Source organism: Corvus cornix, chromosome 4 (genome assembly GCF_000738735.6).
Source record: "Corvus cornix cornix isolate S_Up_H32 chromosome 4, ASM73873v5, whole genome shotgun sequence".
NCBI lineage: Eukaryota > Metazoa > Chordata > Aves > Passeriformes > Corvidae > Corvus > Corvus cornix.
The window spans coordinates 21,129,647-21,151,051 of record NC_046334.1 but is presented as its reverse complement, the minus strand read 5'-3'; the positions used below and the strand labels follow the sequence as shown (position 1 = coordinate 21,151,051).

The window sequence follows — 21,405 nt, the reverse complement described above, 5'->3', positions numbered from 1 at the left end:
CATAGCTACATGCACCCAGCAACACTTCAAACTATGTCTTTATTTTTCAGAATTATTAGCTAAAAAGTTCAACATGTAATGTAAAGCTGTGACAAAGCCACTGAGAAAAGACCCGCCAAACTAACACCCATTCCATACCACTCACAACTTTAAATCACAAAGGCTTCTTTGGCATCATAGCCCATGGAAAATGCACATGTAATTTGCTGTCTCCATTTTCCTCTCATTTCTGATGTCCACAGTTCATCTTTGACATATTTTTCATTTGGAAGAAAATGGGAATTGGTTGGCACATTTTTCATAGCATGAGACGACATACCAACACAAAGTAAAAAAAGCAGAAAAGAAAGGCAACTTTAAAATTTCCAAAGGAAAGTGCATGCAAAGTGTTTTATCCCGTCAGTTTGGACTCAGTAAAGTCTATCCCTACCCACTGTAATTCCCTGTTAATAAACAGTTTTCCCAGCTATGTCAAATACCTCGCTTAATTCTACCTTCTACAATCCTTTGGCTCAATCTGTAAATGTTCCATGACAAAATAAAAGCTTTTAAAATGTGAGCTTTTAGTATTTACAAAGATGAATGAGCAGGTAGTTCACATAATTCTCATCAAGATATTAACTTTCTTTCTTTATTTTTAATCCCTTTTCAAGAGCCATATTTTACACAGCAAAGGTAAATGTGTTGGAGCTACCACTATTCCGAATAGTGTGTTGTTGTACAGTTCAAAAGGAACAAACATTCTGCAAGTATTTGTGTAAAAGCACTACTGCTTGGTGCATGCGTGAGTATTGCAGGTAATCAAACTGAACAATTAAATGCAAATACTTCATAAATACTAAGGTAAGATCCAAAGTCCAGTGGGAGAATGACTGATTCTTCTGGACATAGAGAAGGCAGAGATACTGAATGCCTTCTTCGCACCTGTCTTTAGTGTCAAGACTATCCCTCAGGAATCTCTGAGCCAGAAGGAATGCTTTAAGGAAGATATTCCTTAAATGGAATTGGGTTAGAAAACACCTAGGCAAATGTGACGTCCCTAAGTCCATGGGCCCTAATAGGATGCATCCATGAGTGCTGAGAGAGCTGGCACACACCAGAATGAGTCTACTCATTACTATCTTTGAAAGGTTGTGGCAATCCAGAGAGGTGCATGAGAACCAGAAAAAAGCAAATCTCACTCCAGTTTTCAAACAGGGCAGGAAGGAGGACCCAGGGACCTACTGGCCAGTCAGCCTGACCTTAATCGCTGAGATCAGCTCACTTGGTTAGAGTACAGTAATAACACCAAGGTGGTGGGTTTGGTCCCCATATGGGCCATTCATTCAGGAGTTGGACTTGGTGATCCTTGAGGATCCCTTCCAAGTCAGAATATTTTGTGAAAGGAGAATGATGGAGCACCTCATTCTGGAGGCCATCTCTGTCAGCATGGACGGACGACAAAAAAGTCATCAGGAGTAGTCAACATAGACTCACTAAAGTTAAATTGTGCTCAAAACAGAGGATGAAAGTTAAGGTACAAAGATGTCAAACAGGCAATTTGGATATTAACAAACAGTAGAGTCTGTGCCACACTCTACATTTAAAAAATATTTATTTTTAAAAAATACAGGAAGACTGCTGTTAAGGTCCTAAGGTAGTTATTTCTGTTTCTAAGCTGCAAATCACCACACACATTTGCAGTTCCAAGCAGCAAACACCGAATGTGACCACCAGATTATACAAATGTCACTACAAGTGATCTTGAAAACTCTCCTGAACAGCAGAAACAGGGGAAAGAACACACAGATGGGAAGCAATGCAGTGTGATACCACTGCTACTAATCCATGCTTTGCTATCTGATTTTTAGGAAGGCAGCAAAGATTGCACTGGGCAAGCTGCAGATTTTTACTTATTATCATTTCAGATGATATTGAGATTGAGGCATTCAGAAAATGGACTTTAAAAGAAAGAGCAAGAGACAGCTTTGACCTCATGGCTCTCTTAGATATGTTTAATAAATCACTGTCACTCCTGCTCCCTTTCCAAAAGAGACGAAACACAAGAGCACCATGCAGTTGAGACAAAAATAGTGCCTGGAAGATAAAAATATCAGCCACCCATTCTCACCCCAAGATCAAAGACTGCACCTGGATTTTAAAATATAATTAGCATGTGCACATGCCATGCTTGCAGAAACCAATGCCAATGCTATTCAGAGGTGCTAGTGCCCTTCAGACTGACTGGGTTTGTCTGTTCAGGAGTAAACGTGACATAACCCCAGCTCAGCCTAAAGAGCAACCTACTTCATAAATTACCAACTCCTTTCTAATGTCTGCTACATTGGTATTATTCCCTTTTTTCTTCTCGTAAGAATAAATTAAATAGTGTAGATATGCACAAAAAGAGACCTGTCATATAGTTGTTATGGTATAAGCATGCTATATTTTTAATGGTTTTTTTTCAAAATTCCGTGCCCATACATATATAACTTCCTTTAAACTCAGTTTATTGATTAGCTTATCTTGCTTCCCAAATCATGGCGATGATGATGCTTCCTATCAGTTCTCATTCCAACTTTTCCTCAAGTGCCTGTCTATCTTCCAAGAGGACAGATTATTTGGTGTCTGAAAAAATAACTAGTATATTTTGATAATGTTCATGGATTAATGCCATCTGCTTCCCAAAATCCCACGTGTTTACGACACTCTCAGCAACTAACTGTTGCTGAAAGAAGTGCTCAAAGGATCTGCAAGAATTTTTTCTGCCTGGAGGCAAATGCCACCCTGAGAGGTCACCGGCAGAGTTTTATGAAACTGAACAAGTGACAGTATAAATTCTTGCCCTGTTAGGCTGCCAAGGCAGGGACTGCATTGAACTGACCGCTGCTACTGTTGGCCTCACCACACACGCTGTGCAGGGATTTGAAATGCATGTGTGGAAACCATAAGCGATGAAGAAGATCTTTGTGTTCATAAACGAGGGCTGAGGGACAAACCTTATCTTCTGCAAACACAGCCGAATGCAACAGAAAGTGTCATTGACTTACTCACTTTGACAGAAAACAAACAAATCCATTTAGAGGGGGAGGAAAGCATCTCTACTGCAAACCAAAATTAATTGCATGCATGGAACAACAGCAATGAATTTTGACCACAGACATAAGCGCTATGGTTTTCCAGAAGCCTAAAAGCATTTCCCTGTCTGAATGCTCCAGAGTTTGTCTGGGCAGGAAGGGGCTGTATGCTGCCCATGCCACTGCCACTGCCCCCAGCCCATCAACCAGTGCCCACTGACAGGCTTCCATGCCTGCCTGCCCACTCAGGCCTCTGGAAGAGGAGGAACCAGTCCTCAGCCCCACTGGCTTTACTTGCTTTGCTTTTTTCCAACGTCATACAGATATATCCTCACAACTACACTTCATACACAACCTCGAAGCCTAAGAAATGTGAACTGCAAACACCCTCGCAAACTTGTATCCCATGTGCTTTTCTCCTTGTCCAGAAGTTTTCAAGAGATTCATGACCACCTTTCTTTCATTCTCTACAGATTTCTCTACAATTCTGGTCAAATGTAAAATGTTTTTTTTTTTCCAGCGCCCAGCCAGATATGAACAGCAATGAGTAGGAGAAAAAGTACATTTTTTTTTATTATTTGGCTACTTTTCCAATTAACTAGTATTTGAAAGGTACAGAACAGATGCAGCATTTTAATAAGCGTTACTGACATACACATGCACTATATGTCACCAAACTACCTCTAAAGTTAGACAAAATGGTGACTATCACTAAGGCTAAAACCAGTCCCACCTCTGAAATTTATGCCCACAATGTAAACCTGGCACCAAAATTAGCCTAGTACTGCCAAAAAATTTATTTTTAAATTAACTTCAAATCCAAAGGTTCATATAAAGGAGAAAAAGTGAAACATCTTTTTAAGTTTAATATCAGGCTGATTTCCAGGTACTAGCTCTTCCAAAAATCTCTTTTTACCTCAATTCTCACCAAAAAGGAAAACAGGAAATCTTTTATCTGCAGTATTTTCTCGATAATCTACCACCCTTCTCCTTAAATCTAAACCTACCAAAGTGCACCTAAAGGTTTGCATCAGTCTCCTGACACCGTACAAACTCTGACCCCCAGTCTGAGCAAATGAATAGGAAATCTCCAGTGTGTGTGTGTGTGTGTGTGTGTCCCTGCAGGAACCAAAGCTGCAAACACAAGACCCTGTGCATCACGAGCAGCTGGCTCCCTGCTGCCCCACATCTTGCCAGCACACCAGTAACACTGCTTTTCCTTCAGTCCCTCTCTGACCTTTCTGAAGAACCCACTGAACTTCACTGTTTTACTTTTTTTTCCCAGTCTCTTTAGTGCTCTGCTCAAACCAGGCTTTAAAAAAAAAAAAAAAAAAATTAAAAAGAAAATAAAAGAAAGTAAAAAGAAGAAAAAGGGAAGGATGAGGGGGGGAAAGCACAAGTGCTTTGTGAGCTGAAAAGCTAAAGCCTTCTACTTACACCGAGTTTCCGCGCGCTCGCTACATCGCTGCCAGATTCCCCGAGGATGAGAGTCATGTGAGGAGGCAGAGGGTGGCTCTGCTAAGCAAACACAGCACCGTAGGCCGGGCTAATCCTGCACCTGTGGCGTGTTATTCAGCAGTAAAGAAATGTAGTCCAGACTGCCTCTGCTTAATACGGCTCAGCTGTTTTCCTCCGTGCTCGCTTTGATTGTAAGCTGGCAAACAATATTATTTCAGCCAGGCGCAAAGGAGTATTCAGGCTACATAGGATGTGACAGTAAAAAGGTGAAAGAAAAAGAAAATCCTGGAATTGCAAATCAAACAAAGATCCTGAGCAAAACAGAATTTCTAACTCTTTCCAGATGGTTGGCAATGCCTTCCAAGGTCAGTATATAAAATGCACGCTGAAGTTGGAGCCTTCTGCTCCTCACCTCCCTTTAAAGTGTGACTACTTGTGATACAGGATAAACCACAATGGCCTGGCCCTCATTTACCCAATTCAATAGGTATTTGCCAATAAGAGCAATCACAAGGAGGTTTCAATGGGTTTTAGGCTTCCCCTGGTACAAAAAATGCCAATTGAGAACAGACTATGAAAAGAAATGGCATGAAACCAGCAATTTGGGATTTTTTTTTTCAGAGAAAAAGACAGCAAAGAGGTCATGACATTGCTACCAGGATACATTGGCTTTATCATAGCACATCACAAAAAAAACACAAAACACCCCCACAAAACTAAAACAAACAAAAAACAAAAACAAGAAACAACAACAACAAAAAACCCAACAAAACACAAACAAACAAAAATAAACAAACAGGAAAAAACAAACCCAAACAAAGCAAAAAAAGGATAGGAAACTTGATAAAACAGCATCAAACAGCATTAAAATTTGGTCCCATCATGGAAGAATAGCAAGAATTTCATTCCAAGGTAGAGTACGTAACCACTGAGAGTAATTTATGATCCTGGTATTTGCTGTACAAGTTGACTAACCACTGTTAAAAATTCTCTGTAATTATGACCTGCATATATTTAAATAAAACAAACCAGTATTATTTAAAAACAAAACCACACAGATTATTATTTCAGATACTTGAAATAATTTAGTTAATTTTTAACTTTAATGCAAGGAAAAGTAATCCAGTAATTGGGATTTATTCCAGGTAACATTGTCATAATACACCACACCTCCTTCCCATAACATCTATCATTTCCATGGTAGCATGGAACTGTCAGAGACGACCAATAGATGCTGTTACTAATGTTTCTTTCTCATATTAAGCTGCAAACATCAGATACTGCAGTCACAACATGCTCAATGGCATTTGTACTGAAATGCTCTTCTCTACAAAATGATACTTCAGTTTCTGCTCCATCATTCCCTAATCTAATTCCACATTTGGAAACTGGTAATGAAAAAAAGAGATATCTGCACATTCAGAATTACATATCGAATTTCTTGGTGGAAGGTTTATTGCAGCTGCTGTTTACCAATGGGATTATTTCCAAAGAAATAGGAGCTTTATTCCTATGAGAAAATGCTCATAACGAATCTGGAACTATACGAACTTTTAACTGGTTTCTTATAGAAGAGCTAACTCTTCAGGATGCTGAGTGAAACAAGGATATCTAGATATTTGATTATATCACAGAGTAAAAAGCAGGAAACAAGACTTTATACAACATAACAACAAAGTAAAAAAGCTGCCTTCAATTTCCTCTTTCAAAAAATTTGCATGTCTTTTCTTTTCAAATACTTAACTCCTTTTTTTGAGCCTTACACACACATTTTTAAAGCTATTTGATACTAGCAGAGGCAAAGGCTAAATTTTTCCTCCTCCATACTCTTTGGTCTGTTCCTGATGCACCCTACTTTACAGAACTGCCTGTAACTCTATCAAGACCACATGTACCACGTGAAAAAGATAGAGGATGTCTAAATTTCTGCCAACACAATGCTGAACCATGGTCCTGCTAGAAACTGCTTAGTGCTCCTGGCAGCAATCACGTTCCTCCTCTTCAACCCACTGAGGGCATCCTGCTCATTCTGCCTTGTGTCTCCTGGAGCTCATTCATGGCAATGTCCAACAAAAACATCTCCAGAGTTGTAAGTAGTGTTTTGAATTTGCTTTCTTTGTACACTGTGCCCTTTGCACCACATGCGGTGCTACCCAGACTGTGCTCTGTACCAGTCTGCTGTTCCCCTGCCAACACAAAGCTCAAAACCTACTTCTAAGAGAACGTGAAAACTCAGAAAAACAATGAAAAACATGGAAGCTGGAGCATAAACAAGACTGATATAAGTGTCTTTAAGTAGCAGCAACTTTCACATAGAATTCTTTTTACAACCAGTCACCCACCTAAATGTTTACATTTAATTAGCTCTCAAAACAGTGGACTAGATGGCTGTGGAGACATAGGAATTAGGGACACAGACTGTTTTGTATATCACTAGCTGAACTTCACCAAAAACCAGCAATAGCTTCCTGCTAGATTGCCTGTTTGAAAACAGAACACTGTGCTGGCTGAAATACTTCAAGGGTGATATCTACCTCACAAGACCTACATCTGCAATTTCCAATAAATACTCTTCCTGCAAGTTAAAAAAACTCAGGAAAAAGTCATATTGACAAGCTGACAGAATATAGAAGAATATTAACCCTTAACACCATGAGGCATTGTTGCTCCCCATATTATTTAAATTTGATGGATAAACAAGGAACTTTTGTTCCCAAGGTAATAATAATAATAGAGCATTACTGATGGGTGGTAAATCTACTTCACTTTTCTTTCTTTCCCTTCTCTCTTCCCAGAGCATGCACTTAACCCTATTACAAAGGAAAGCCTACCACTCTCCATTCACAACTAAGCCAAAGGTCAGGAAGATACAAAAAATCATCTTTCTTTCATTAATAAATTCAAATGTCATATAAAAAGGCCTAGAACAAAATATAGTAATTGCCAGCTGCCTAATTATTTTCTCATTCTCTTCCAGGCCTCAACACAATGCCTTTTTTAGGCTGCCTGCCAGTGATGTTTGGAACATTAAAATATAGCCCATTTCTGCAAAGACTTTGTGTTGCACAATGTGCTCTGATGGGCAAAACTGAAGCAAATATAAGAGCAATCTGATATTATTTACCTTAAATGACGAGGGAAGCGAGAACACTGTGCGCTGTCAACTCCCTCTCAGGTTTGTATCCATTCTCGTAGAACAGTTCAGTAATAGGAGGCTGGAGGTTAGAGGTGGCCAAGGACAAATTTTGGTTCCCAGTTAACACTACTGAGCCATGAAAGCCTTGTCTACCAGGCGCCATCACATACAAACTATCCTCCCACTGCACAGGGCCCTTGCTCTCTGCAGAGTTCAGTGTCTCCTGGCTTGCTCAACAGTGTAAGCAGAGGGATCATTAGTTATGACTAGTAGAGTCTAGGAGATAATGTTGACTCTCATTTCAGGAACTATTAAGCTATAAACACTGCGCTGAAAGCCATTTATCTGCATTTTAAGATAAACAGAGAAGCTATTCAATTAAGTAGACTGCAAGAAATAAGCTACAGATGCCAAATCGAACAACTTTTAAACTCCAAAAGAGAAAATCTGTGCATTTAATAAGCACAACATTAAAACATGAAATTACTCACAGGGAAGTTCATAAGCAGCACAGCTTAACCACCCCACCATGTCTGATAAAAAAATACAAATCAAAGTGTAATTACAAAACAGTTAAATCCAAGCCATGTAAATTACATGCACTTACAATTTTCAAGTTCCTACCGCAGCCACCAGTGATGAAGTACAAGGTTATGAAGTGGCAATTTTCGTACAGCAGTATTTACATTTTATCTCCACATCACTACAGTTTGAAAATGAGATGCTATTCCAGACCTCCCCAAATGAGATAAATGCCTAAGCTGTCATGTTCGAATCTGCACTTGCTAAGGAGAACATTCTTCCTGAGATAAGCAAAAGAGAATGAAATTAATTTCTTGAGTCTTGCCAACTAACCAGCTTTTTTAACTGAATATTATTCATCTATTTGGACATATCACTATGAGATCTTTAAGATACTAGCTTAAAAAAACTAAAAGAAAAAACCCAACCTCAAACCACTAAAAAGCATACCCACAAAATAGTTTCCAGCATCCTTTAAAAAGATATAAAATACAAGGCCTTCTAAGCATTAAAAAAAAAGATGGATTTTTCATCCCCCCCCCCCCCCCCCCCAAAAAAAAAGAAAAACCTGATCTTTCCTCACACTTCCAGATGCCAGAGATTTTCGAGCCAGCTCTGAGGTCAGACGGGGAACACGCAGGTGCACCGTGCATCGGCAGCTGAAAGCTTGCAAGGTTGTGCCGGAATCTGATCCACCCCCCCTCCCCACATTCCTGCTGGCATTATAAACGCTCCCTGAAGGAATAATACCCTAATGCGGACTAATTTTCCGCAAACAGCCCCAGCCTCATTAAACCTCCTCTTTATCAGCATTGTTCAAAGCAGTTTTTCTGGTAATATTGAACTCTCCTACGCCCATCTAAAAAGAAAAGAAACTCCTTTTATGTTCTCTCCAGTATCATTTCTCCTTCTCAGGTCCACTGGCACTACACAATAGATTCAATAAAAATATTCAGTTTCATCATATGGTAGTAATGTCCTAAAGACTATGACATGGATTAAGAGAGAGGGTCTGTTCCAATAAATAAAGAGATCACTCTCCCAACAGGATTTCATAGATTTCTGTGAGTGACTCCTCCCAGCAATCAGGCAAGCCCAAGTGAATTAAGAGGACAGTACTCCTAAAGCAGGTGTTTTCCAGGACCTGCAATTCTTCACACTCCTTAAATGGCCTTTTACTGTTCCCTAGACAAATCATTTTGCCTTCAGCAACATCACACAGACCCTGTTAACATGAACAGCCTTTGCCACTACAATAATTAAAAAATTTGAACATGCCATCACCTAGCTTCATTGTGGAGCCAAGAAAAGAGCTAGGCTGCATTCAAGCACCCTGCGAAGTAGCATAACACAAGAGTGAGGCTGTGGCATGCTGAAACCAAAAGTGTGTCCTCTTCCCAAAGTGATGAATACCTATGGCACCTTATCCCAGATGCTCCATGATGCACCTTGCCCATATGCAAATCACTGATGTGAACAACTACATTCTTTTAGAAGCATTTCTGGTTTGCAGATGGTAATTTTTAGTAAAAGACTGACAGAAGAATGCCATCTGCAGACATTCCTCTGTCCCCAGCTCCATCGAGAGTATCCTGAATGGCCTGAGACTTGAAATACAGCAGAGGATAACACAATACAGAACAGAAGTGCAGCCAGAGGATATCTGCCTATCCTAACCCCACACACTAATAACAATCCTGAAATGATAAAACCAGTTGTACTGTGAGTTGTTAGTTCACAGGAATAACAGCAGACCAAACAGTGCTGTACTTTCCAGTGATTCTTTTGCCTGCTGTTCAAAGTACAAACACCCAAGAGAGATTGCCAGAAATATGGACACCACGAAAAGAAAATGCAGGCAAAAGCACTGGGGGAAGGGAAGCTGTGCCTCCATGGTCTTTCTACCAGTTTAATTCCATCTAGCTGGGATATTTTGAAAAATAGAAACAAACCAGTATCCTGCTTATATATTATGTATATAAGATACATATTCTATCTAAACACAACATGTATTAATAAATAATTAACCTGTTAGGGCTCTAAATTGAGGGAACACAGACTTAGCTGCACTGAACAAATCCCTGTGGAAATGAAATCATTTGAAAACAGAAAATAGTGCTACTTATTCAATATGATAATGTCAATATAAGCAATGTAAGTATGAAAGTTGTGGTGCTCGTAACCATTCTTCTCATGTGCACAATGAACACAAGGCCATGGTGTAACATTTTGGTCACACATATTTAATTATAAAATAAGCCATAATCATAATCATAAAATAATGACAATAAAACAATGTTTCCCATATTTTATTATTCTGTACTTCAAATAACCCTTTTTTCTCATTTTTTTCTCAACCTACTTCCTCCACAGTGTTTTAAACCTTTAATCTTTCTCAGGTTTTTTTTTTTAATGTATTTATTTATTTTTTCAATTAACCATTAAAATTGAATTAGAAACCCTGACTTCAGCAGAAGTCAAACAGAAGTTACAACTAATGCCAACAAAGTACAACAGTGTGGGTCTTGTAGAGGCCTCACTGAAAAGAAGGTGGCTATGCTCACCAATATGAATTTAAAATATAAATTTTTCTTTCCCTTTTCTTCTTTTATCTATTTTAAAGAGATGAAAACTGTCATCCAGCTAAGTTTCACTTCTTTCAGCTCTAGTCAATCTCTAAAAATACTCCAAGTCATAAGAACAAGGGGCCTACAGCAAATATGTGTTTCAAGCTGAGATGCTGTGTAGTTTCACAGAGAAAGAAAAATATTTTCCCAAGCTTTCAACTTTTCATTTGTATAAAATAGTTTATTTTACAGCTAGGTAAAGATGTAAAATTAAACTTCTTCATTAGTGTAATGCACTGTAACTCACTATAAATACTGTTAACATACCTAAATGCATGAATTGTGCAACATTTTCCATCAGAATATGTAAGGAAATAGATGCCAAATATAGGGTAAAAGAATACAAAAAGTCAGCTTTCTTCCATAAAATAGCAGAATTCTTCAAGAATGTGTTGGTGGTCACGTCTGACAAATAAGAGGTTGTTTCCACGCTACACATCCTGACTACTGGTTCGATTAACCTTAACTAAGAAATAAGGAAAAGTATTAGGATATTCTGTAAATAAGCACAGGGATTATTATTTACCCATACAGTCATCTGAAATTACTCCCCCTCAGCTTGTATTTCTTATTGCTGTTATTTTAATGCACCACTGCTAAATCAATTCCCTACCCAACTTTTCAGTAGAGGAATGATTTTCTGAAGTCTTTCCTGGGTAGGGACCATACCAGATAAAACAACCATTATCACTGAGCTACAGTCAGATGAAGAAGGAAAAGGGTAAAGACAGTTTTTAAGGGTGAATGTGATGGTTATAGACATTCACACTTTTCTACATGTAATAATTTCTATTTCTACACTACCTTCCTTTCCAAAGTAGCTTCCCCTTGGACTGAAGCCGGTGGACAGAAGTTCAGTCTCGGTGAGTTAAAGAACCAGACTGATCTGTATGTCCAGACAGTAGAAAAACCCTTCCAAAAAGGGCAGTTGATTTATACCAACACAGAATTCACATTTTTCTCCCTAACTTACCACCATGCTCAAGGAAACACATTTTAAAAATTTAGCAATATATTCAGCAGAAAATCAACGTAAACACTTAAATATGCGTGACATCAGAAAATATGTCAGACTTGGCCATTTTCTTCTATAAAATACACCAAAGTTAACTAATCTTACCCAAAAACCAGTTCTTTGGAATACTGCAGGGCCCCACATTGCAAACACCTACTTTTTTCACCGACAGAAGTGACATGGAACACACATGGCACAAACCCAGGAATGCCGATCGGAAATTGAGCTGCAGCTATGACTAATGTTTGCCAAATTGATAGTGAGACACGGCTGTAGGAGCCTCTTCAGGAGCTGAGCCCAAGGCGCGCATTCCAGCTGCTGGGTTGTACCAAGAGAAGTCAGAGGGAGTATTACTGGGGAGGAAATGTCATGGGTATTCTCTGCTAGCATATTCTTGGAGGTTGGCTTAGAACTGGAGTTTAAAACCTCGACTCCATACATGAGAAAAACATGAAGCTCAGATCAAGCCTAGAGATGAAGTGTTGGTAGGCTCTACATGACTTCTTCACTAAATGTCAGCCACCTAATCTGAAAACAAGCAACAGTGAACCTTTGATTTGCTACTTGAAAGAATAAGGTTAATAAATTTATGTTCAGAAAAGTCCAGAATATGCTCTAGGAGGAAAAAAAGAACGTTTTCTTGTACCATCAACTACATACTTTTCTTACTCAGCAACAGAGTTTCTTATATAAAAATAATTGTAATAAATCAACAAACCTAAGAAGCTACATTTAAAGAAGGTGAAAAAGTATCAAAAAGAGGAAGAGTTAAATACCAAAACAACAGAATTAGAACTTTATAATTTATTTTACATCCTGCTGGCTGCAGTTTCAGCAGGTGATGCACTCAGGATAGAAACAACCCTATTTCTTCGGTTCTATTCTCAACAGCACTGTCAATGTGAGTTATCAAATTGAGAAGACTCAAATCCATTCAAAGCTCGCTGCATTTCAGAAAAGAATCAGTGATTTCTCCAGACTGTTTGTACACCTTTAGTACAGGGCAAAATCTAAAATTTTCAGCACTTTAAAAATCCTGAAGCTATAGAATGAAATTCCAGCTTTACTGCAAGCATTTTTAGTTTTGCTGTCACCTGCAATGGGTTTAGCATTTCAAGGCAAGCTGTCACCTGCAGAGAATTCCTCTTTCTTTCTCTGTCAGTTAGAGAAAGTCAATTAAAAATTTTATGTAGTGAAGTAATTCCCCTGCTTCTTGCCTATATGTTGGTTCCCACTGAAAATAAATTGAGTTGTGATATGAAAAACTAAGGCGAAACAAAGACCAGCATGCACTGTAATAGATTAACAGGATCCCTTCTGGATTTCACATTCATTGTTCTGTAACCCATGAAATACTAGGGAACCTTGGGAAGAAGTCAAAACCCTTGACTTAAAAACCTCACACCCATTCAGAAAGAGATGATTAGGAACAACAGTATTCTAGCATCATATTTCTGGTTCCCTTCACTAATATAAAATGGTTTCAGATTCAGCAATAATATTAATCAAGTGTTTTAAGACCACTTTTTCCTTTCCCTGCAAAGTTTCTCCTCCTTAGCACTCTCAGGAGTATTTGCTTCTGCCAAAGGTAAATTCAGTTTCTGCCTATAACAATCATGGCAAAATGAGGCTCAGCACACTTCTAGCAAGGAACAGATGTACTTTATATAGATCATTGTATTAGAATAGTTCAAAATACTGCCAAATTAAAGGTGAAAAAACCCATGCTTTTCAGACGTGCTTACAAGAAACCAGCATAATCATGTTACTCCATCTGTATGTTGTATTACTTACAGAAGTTCAAAAAAGTTCAGTAAAACAGATTCTAATTCTTTTGTACACTTCTTTTAGAGAGCTTTCAAACAAAAATATGTGAACAAGGGGAAAAAAGCACACTACATTGAAAAATAACCAAAAAACCACCCATTTCAGAGATGAGGAGGGAATGGGGAAGAATCTGTTATAGAGCAGAGGCATTAGAAAATTTCTATTAGAAATATCTTCTCCCCATCCTCAAAGAATTTCAGTTTTCCTGTATGTCGACTGTTGTTTTATTTGCCCTACAGCAGACACAGATCATCCCACTGGTGTCTCCTTTCTGTCACTTCCACCCTTTTCCAGGATAAAGTCAGCTCAATACCCCTGCCCACTTCCCTCAGCAGTGGATCGCCAAATTCCTCCAGATGACATCACAGGGCTGTCTGACAGGTGGGGGCCAACCTTTCCTCAGTAAAGCCAGACTTAAGATTTCAACAGGCTGACACTCAGCTTCATCTCACCAAAAGGTGTCCAGGGGTTCATCCAAGGAGAACAGATCGAGGACAATGTGCTCAAGCTATTAGCCCTGCTTATGAACTTCTCAACCCACCCTGCAGCAATTAGGGTATCGGCGAAGGACTCCACTTCCACTGGAACACCAGCTAGGGAGCAGTTCTTGCCAAAAGAAACACTCCTATCAAAATTCCTCTGCCAGCAGGGATGTGCAGGTGTTTCCCCACTCCTAATTTTGTAGCCCATTGGTTGAGGGATCTCTTCATCTTCTAGTCCCAAATCACATGTGCTGGGACCTCCCTAAGGTGTAGATATTATTGTTAAATAAAAACAAATTATGGAAATTGGAACCTAAATAATCCTTGCAGATCCGATTTAAGTTGTAAAGAAAGAAAAACTGGCAGCTGGTGGAATTAGGGCAGGTGTTCTCTCCTCCCATTTAAGCCGTCCAAACCCAGTCACCAAAGTTTCCTCCCACATGACGTGGACACAATGATAAAGAATCATTTTCTGGACCCATCCTTCCAAAATACCTAAACATCTCCAACACACCTTTTGCTCTTCTTTGCCTATGGGCAGACAGCCTACATTTAGGCAGTAAAGGAGAGGTGACACACTGTACTCCCATGGTTTGCATACACTCTTCATTTTTTGCACTTCCTGTTAATTACAGATACAAATTAGAAGCAAATATTTTCCTGCCTTGCAAAGAAAAGCAGGACACAGTGTCTGAAACACTTCAACCCCGAGTACTGTTTTGATGCCTCACTCCAAAATCAGATGCAGTGATGCTCTTTTGCCAGGACATCGGTGAAAATCTTTTTTTCTCCACAAAAAGCTATCTAAAGCACAACTTCTCCAACCTCCCTTTCCAAAGACACGTGTTTCAGGCTGCAGTAGATTTTCTCCTTTCAACCAGCAGCTCTGTGACACAACCCAGAGGCTGAAGGAGATGTAAACTATTTACCCTGCCTCGGCGTACATTATTTTTGCAAGCCGGCAGGCCAGCCTCCCTGGGCCATGTTTGTTTATAAGGCAAGTGTTTCCCGCTCCTGCAGGGCGCTCATGGAAGGAGACGCCTGGGAGTTTCTGTTTGAGGAAAGCCACTGAGTGATCTGCATTTCTGGCATGGGAGATGCTTTGTTTAACTTGAAAACAGCTTCAAAAAGCAGCACAGCAAGTGCATTACCCCTGAAGAGCCCAGTGTCACCAATAATGCCACCATACGAGTGAGAGGAGAAGATATTCCTGAGGAAAAGCTTGTATGGAAGTATGAAGGAACCTTGAAAATCTCTCAGTTAAAATGTGGGTGGATCTGGTTTCACATGCAGGCTGTGTACTTTCTCCCTCTCTCTTTCACTCTCACCTCTGTAATAATTCTCCCTGGATGTTCTTTCTCCATGTCAGTATTTTGGGGGGTTTTTTGTTTGGTTTTTTTTGGGTTTTTTTTTTAGTAAAACAGAGGTGCCAAATCTTCAGAATGATTGTGTAAGGAATTTCCACGTTTGGAGACTACTAAAAATAAAAACTGGAAATAAGCTTAAATGAGTTATGGAAACTTCCTCCAGTTCCAGCCAACCTGTAAATGTCATTTTGAATGCATATTGTTCAGACCACAGGATTTAGTTTCTTTTCTAGATTATTTACTCCTGCTTGAAATCATTGTATTTTGGGGTTTGTTGCTTAGAGCTAGGTCAATGTTTACATGGAAATGTTATTTTGAAAGAAAAGTATTTACATTTTACTGAGAACAAGTCGTATTCACATTTTCAAAAATCCTGCTCTTATTTAGTTGAAACTATTAGTCAAGTGTAACTCAAATTTGTGAGTATTTTGGGCCTAAATCCAAACATTTTTCTGCCAGTGTTTATTTTCTTATGCTTTTTAATTGTCTTAGCTTTTCAATCAGCTCTATCCATCATATCAATTTCCAGTTTTCTAGGAGAAAAACTAAGAATAATGATGAAAACAAATATTGGGAATTTCCTATTCTATCTACACATTTTAATAGGATGCTAAGGTCACATATTAGACTGAAAAGAAATGCAAGAAAAAGCCAAGTAAAGTGTATTTTCTCCCAAAACTGGAAATGCTGGAGAGTTAGCATTGAGAAAATTTACAGGAAGTCATGTGACATATTGAGACAGTCAAATATCTACACTTACGATAAAAATTCACAAAAGCCCTATTTAGGTGTGTAAATAAAGTGATCTGCTGGGTCCTAGCCAACACAAGTCAGCATTCCACCATCCTCTTGGTATTCAAGACTGTCACAGTAGGCAGCAGAAATTTGGGAAATACCCATTCCACAAACTTACCTCAGAGGTTTGGTCTCACAAGGATATCAATGATTCATTTAGAAGTAATTCCAGGTTTTAATAGGGCTTAATGCAAACCACACTCTGTTTCTTTTTTTAATATGTAAGGAGGCTGCAGTTTCACACTGATGATTAAATCCCAGAGGTGAAACAAGGGTTTCAGCCACAGCTGGGGCCAGCCCTGCCAGACAAAAAGTATAATGCAGGACACACCGCATATTTCCCACGGAATCACAGAAAAGTGGCATTTTGAGAGGAAGGGAATTGTCTAGTAGCTCTCCTTCAGTAGCAAACCTCACAGTCAATCACTCAAACCTTTTCAAAACGTTCTACTGTGTGAAGGCTGATAGTGTGTCTTTCCATTTATTTATTAAGAGACAGCAAGGAAGAGAGAAGGAAGTAACTAACACAAAATACAGGTGGGATGAAGGAACAAGGCTGCATAAGGATCGAGTCTCCTCTCTCACCGCTGTGTTGCAGTGTGCACTGTTTCACACACCATGCAAACTTCTTAGGGCAGCTCATTTTCATTTCCACCACAGCTCCACTTCTATTAGCACAGGGCTGCTTGAGTTTAGTATTGAAGGAGAAGGTTTAAAGATGCCTTTCAAACCCTGCGTGGTTCTCTGTACAATATGGCTACAAATTGCACTTGCTAGCAAAACAACTCTAAGCTTCAGCATCAAATATTAGACAAATTTAGCACGAATTAAATGGCAGTCCTGATGCATAAGTCTCTACTAGGCTACAGGGCAGCCTTAAGAAAAGCTCTCCAGTTCTGGCAGCAAGCCTCATCCCCAGTTTGGACTTTTAAGGGTAACTTCAGCATGCTTCACATAGCACACTACTGTTAACAACCACTCGTCACTCCTTCTCTGTCTCCTCTGCTTTCAGCCCACCTGGCAGGGTCATTACTTAAACCAACAGAAATACATTTTTCAGTAACATTTTCAGGGTATTAAATACCTTTTTAAGATCAGAATGTATCAGATGCCCAGCCTTTTTTACCCTGTCTTTCAACACTTAGTGGTCAAAATGTCAGTCATGAGCAACATTCTGTAGGATATTTTGCTGTTAGAACAGAACAAATATTTAGGTAGAGAACACATAAAATCTACAGAGCAAATCTTAAGTAATTGCTACCGACTGCAGTGAGTAGTGCTGCCAAGGGAATCTACAGGTATACTTTGAGTGGTGTAATATATTATTTTTCATAAATATTTGCCCCTGAAAGTGGGACCAACTCATGCAACCGGCCTCATTCTCCATAGAGATCTGTACTTTGCAGTAGTATATGCTGCTAGGATAAGACAGTATGAATGTTGTTCCCCACAGAATAATATGAGAAGGCTGAAGAAAATCTTACTAGAATCAGAGTTAAACTTTGCCAAAAAACACCTACAAAGAAAACCCCTCTTTATTCACCAGCTCAGATATTAATCTTCATTCACATAACTTTAAATGGAAGTTATAACCCGAAAACTGATTCAAATTTTTATGTTGGGGGTTAGTTTCAAGTGTTTCACAATGGGATTTACTTCCATGCTCTACAGAGCAGAGGTAAACCACCTATTTAATTCTTTCTCCAATACCGCCTTTCTGTCTCCCAGAAGTTTGCCTTTATTCATTAACAGAAGGAAGAGATGGAGGGCTGAAATCCTCTCAGTCAAAACACTGCCTTTTGTTTCTCACAATACACTGGGATTACTTTCATATGAAGACAGAATGCTGCCCTTTGCTGGGATTTTGTCCAACAAATACCATCTATTATTTAATGATTTTAAAAATGTTTGAACCAATGACAATTTGGGGTGAGAAACTTCTGAGTCTAACCACTTGGGCTTTAAACTGCTCTGCATGTCTCCACTGTATCTTTTAAAATGATACTCCAGTTCTCATCTCAGTCTTCTAAGTGCTGACAGAAGTGCAGCCTTCAAGTCCAGTGCTGTTTCTCATACACTGAATAGATGCTGATGGACATATTTGAGAGCAGACACATTCAGTGTATAGAAAAGAGTGAGAGATATTGTGGGAGGTGCTGAAAATGAAACTCAAAAGCTCTGGCATTTCCTTCAGAAGGTATAAAACAACACAGCGATCTTAGGAAGCATTATTGTGATGAAAGAGCCCAATAGTACAGCTGTGTGAAAAACCCTAGACAAATAATGCTTGTCCAATTACAATGAGATACATTGCTAAGGCCCTTTTACACTCTTTTGTAGGGAAGCCCATTCTCCGGGTCCTGGAGAGACTGAAGAAATACTAGTGTTTAATTTTAGAAGACTCTACTATTTAATAGGTCATCAAGATATTAGGATTTTTCCAACCATTCAACGCAATTAACGTGCATATATTGAGACCCAGATATTCCACAGGAGCATGAATGTCTTTGCATGGGCAAAGATGGGAGATTATATCCCATTCTCTTCTGCATGCTGCATGAATGTGCACACTGCAGACCGGAATAAAAGACAAGTTTCTGCATTGCTCAGAAAAGCAGCTGGATTTAATTGTGTGTAAATTTACCCTGCAGTGTTTTGTCCTATCTATCAAACAGTAAACTGTCACCTCAGTCATCCTTGTAGGCAAAATAACAAAGGAGCTAATCCTGATTAGGTCTAGCATTGTCTGAATCACATTTATGTTCACCCTGAAAAAACAGGTCACAGAAGTTAATCCAGCCTGCAAAAACATCTAGAACCAGAAAACCCATCAGGCAGATGCCCAGTCACCTGACATGAGCCATACACCCCCGTCCTAGCAAGAATTAACCCACTGCAAAAATATAACCACTGGCAACCTCCTCAACTTCCTTCCTTCCCTCTCTTCTCTTTCCCAAGTTTCCCAGCAACAAAAACAGAGCTAGCAATACATAAAAGGAAGATGAGTTGCATCCCGGTATATGAATTCTTTAAAAATTTGAGATTTGCTGAAGTTTCTTAATCAAAAGGTCTAAAAGAGGCAAGAGTCTGCAGGGAGAAGCTTGTGTTAACATAATCTTTCTGAGGAAGGTGAACAGGGAAAATAAAATGAATCAGAAAAAGGCCTCCAGGAGAGCAGTTCATAAAAGAGGTTCTCTGTAAGAGCAATCAGGGGCAGGCTAAAGTTTATCCAAGGCAGGCTACGTTTTATTCCCCTTCAGGCTTGACCAGGCACCGTACTTTGCTGCTCACAAACTGGCTGGACAAGGAAAACATGTGCTGACAGCTTGGATATCACCAAAATGAAGGTGTCAGCCTTACTCTGAGATCACTCAACCGGAACAATCGTCTTAGCTCATCCAGAAGCATTTCACTGCTAATGGCCAGCAAGCCAAGTTGCTGGTTTGCTCATTTCCTTCTATGAACATGCGCCAGCACACCTGAATTTTACAGCAGAATAAAGGAAAATCCAGAGAGCTGCTGCTAAACTTACTGCTTATAATGAAATCACTGCAAGATCTTTTTATGCAGACCTTTTTTGGGCCATTTTCCAGGATGAAGCAACAGCTGTCTTTGCCAATCTCCTCACAGGCAAAGAAAATTTTCAAGATTAATTGCTCTGATAGAAAACAGGAGATTTATTTTTTCCCTTTGCTTTGTTAATGTTGCTTCTCCTGCAGTCAAGTTTCTATCCTAGAGGCTCTTCCAACTGTGAATTAATTACAGGTTTGATAAGCTGCATAGCTGTTGTTCGTAGCGATCAGGAGTGGAAAACTTAAACCTCCCTTTTACTTCCTAGAAGACTGTAAAATTAATTTCTCACTTCTCCAAGGAGGCTGATGTGAGGCAATTGTTGATGTTTTCCTATGGTCTAAAGTGTAGCAAAAGGAAACCAGAAAATTGGGCTTTAGCAGATGACAAGGGCCTGAAAACATGGCAACCCTTGCTCTTCCCCTAAAGAGCTTCCAACTAACCCATCAATGAAAGTAGCAGAGCCCATAATCCAGATTGGTGGGTGCCCTTGATGAAACCCATGCTACACAGGATGTTGTCCTTTTTAATTATGACACGTAACAGATGGATATGGCCAAGAACCAGAATTGCCTGCTCTTGTTTAAGAATAAGCTCTCCACCCAAACAAAGTATTAATGTGTCACTCTGTATAATAAATACATGACTTGCTATACAAAGAGGTCTAGTTGAATGGCTTTGGCCTTGTCTAGAACTAATTTATTTTAAGTCTATATATAACAAGTTCCTCTGACAGTGAATTGTGTAGCGTCTACAAGACAAAAACCGGCACACTTCGTTAGCTACACAAAGACAGGTGGACTGACAGAAACTTCCACTTAGTGCTTTATTGGCTGCCTGCCATAGTTTGAATGGGGGCAATTATGAAAAAATTGAACACATGACTTTAATAAGCTTCAATATAGATCGCTGTCTGGTGGAAACAGAGCTTTACAATAAGTTACTCTGGGTCTAGTCTTTGCTGCTAAGAACAAATGTGTTGTTTCAGATGTCAATCATATATTCTTGGTATTATTTGAAAAGGTTAGCAAGAATACTGACATGGGGAATTGCAGATGACAGGAAGCAGCCACAGCACTGATCTCCCTCCACATCCTGTAAGATAGCCAGGCTGCCTCCATGCCGGTGGGGAAGTACCTCCCTGAGCATAACACGGATGTGGCAGCAGCACCTGACTCCAGGAATGCACAGCGAAGAGCAGCTGCCGCTGCTGCAGGGGTGCAACATCAGCCTCTGCAAGTGGAGCTGTTCTCTGCCCACAGCTGAGCACTGCATAGTTCACAGATAAATGAAAAATAACCTTATCAAATATTTAGGATGGACTGTCTTGATGCAAAGGTGTCCTTCACACTCATCACAGGGTTTTATAGTTCAAGCTCCCACCTCCAGCAACTGAACTAGCTGTAAATGAGACAGCAAATAATGCATCACTTTATGCTCACCGTGAGGTTGGGGAGGCATCACTGCAGCAGTTAACACTTGTTCCATGTTTTGAGCAGTTTTAGTTAAAGTTGAGGTTTGGATAAACCACCAAGTCTCCTTGCCAACCA

At 39.5% G+C, this 21,405-nt stretch overlaps 1 protein-coding gene across 4 annotated transcripts in view; it reads right to left on the bottom strand.

Moving 5' to 3' along the window:
• The window catches only part of BMPR1B (bone morphogenetic protein receptor type 1B), a 234,428-nt gene that overhangs the window by 35,941 nt on the left and 177,082 nt on the right, over window positions 1-21,405 (bottom strand). Inside the window, exon 1 of one of the 4 annotated variants that reach the window (XM_019293208.3) lies at window positions 4,494-4,544. The exons of the other annotated variants lie outside the window; for them this stretch is intronic. The gene's annotated coding sequence lies outside the window, so the exon portion shown is untranslated. Of the gene's footprint in view, window positions 1-4,493; window positions 4,545-21,405 lie in introns of those variants that run through there. 4 annotated transcript variants of the gene reach the window in all.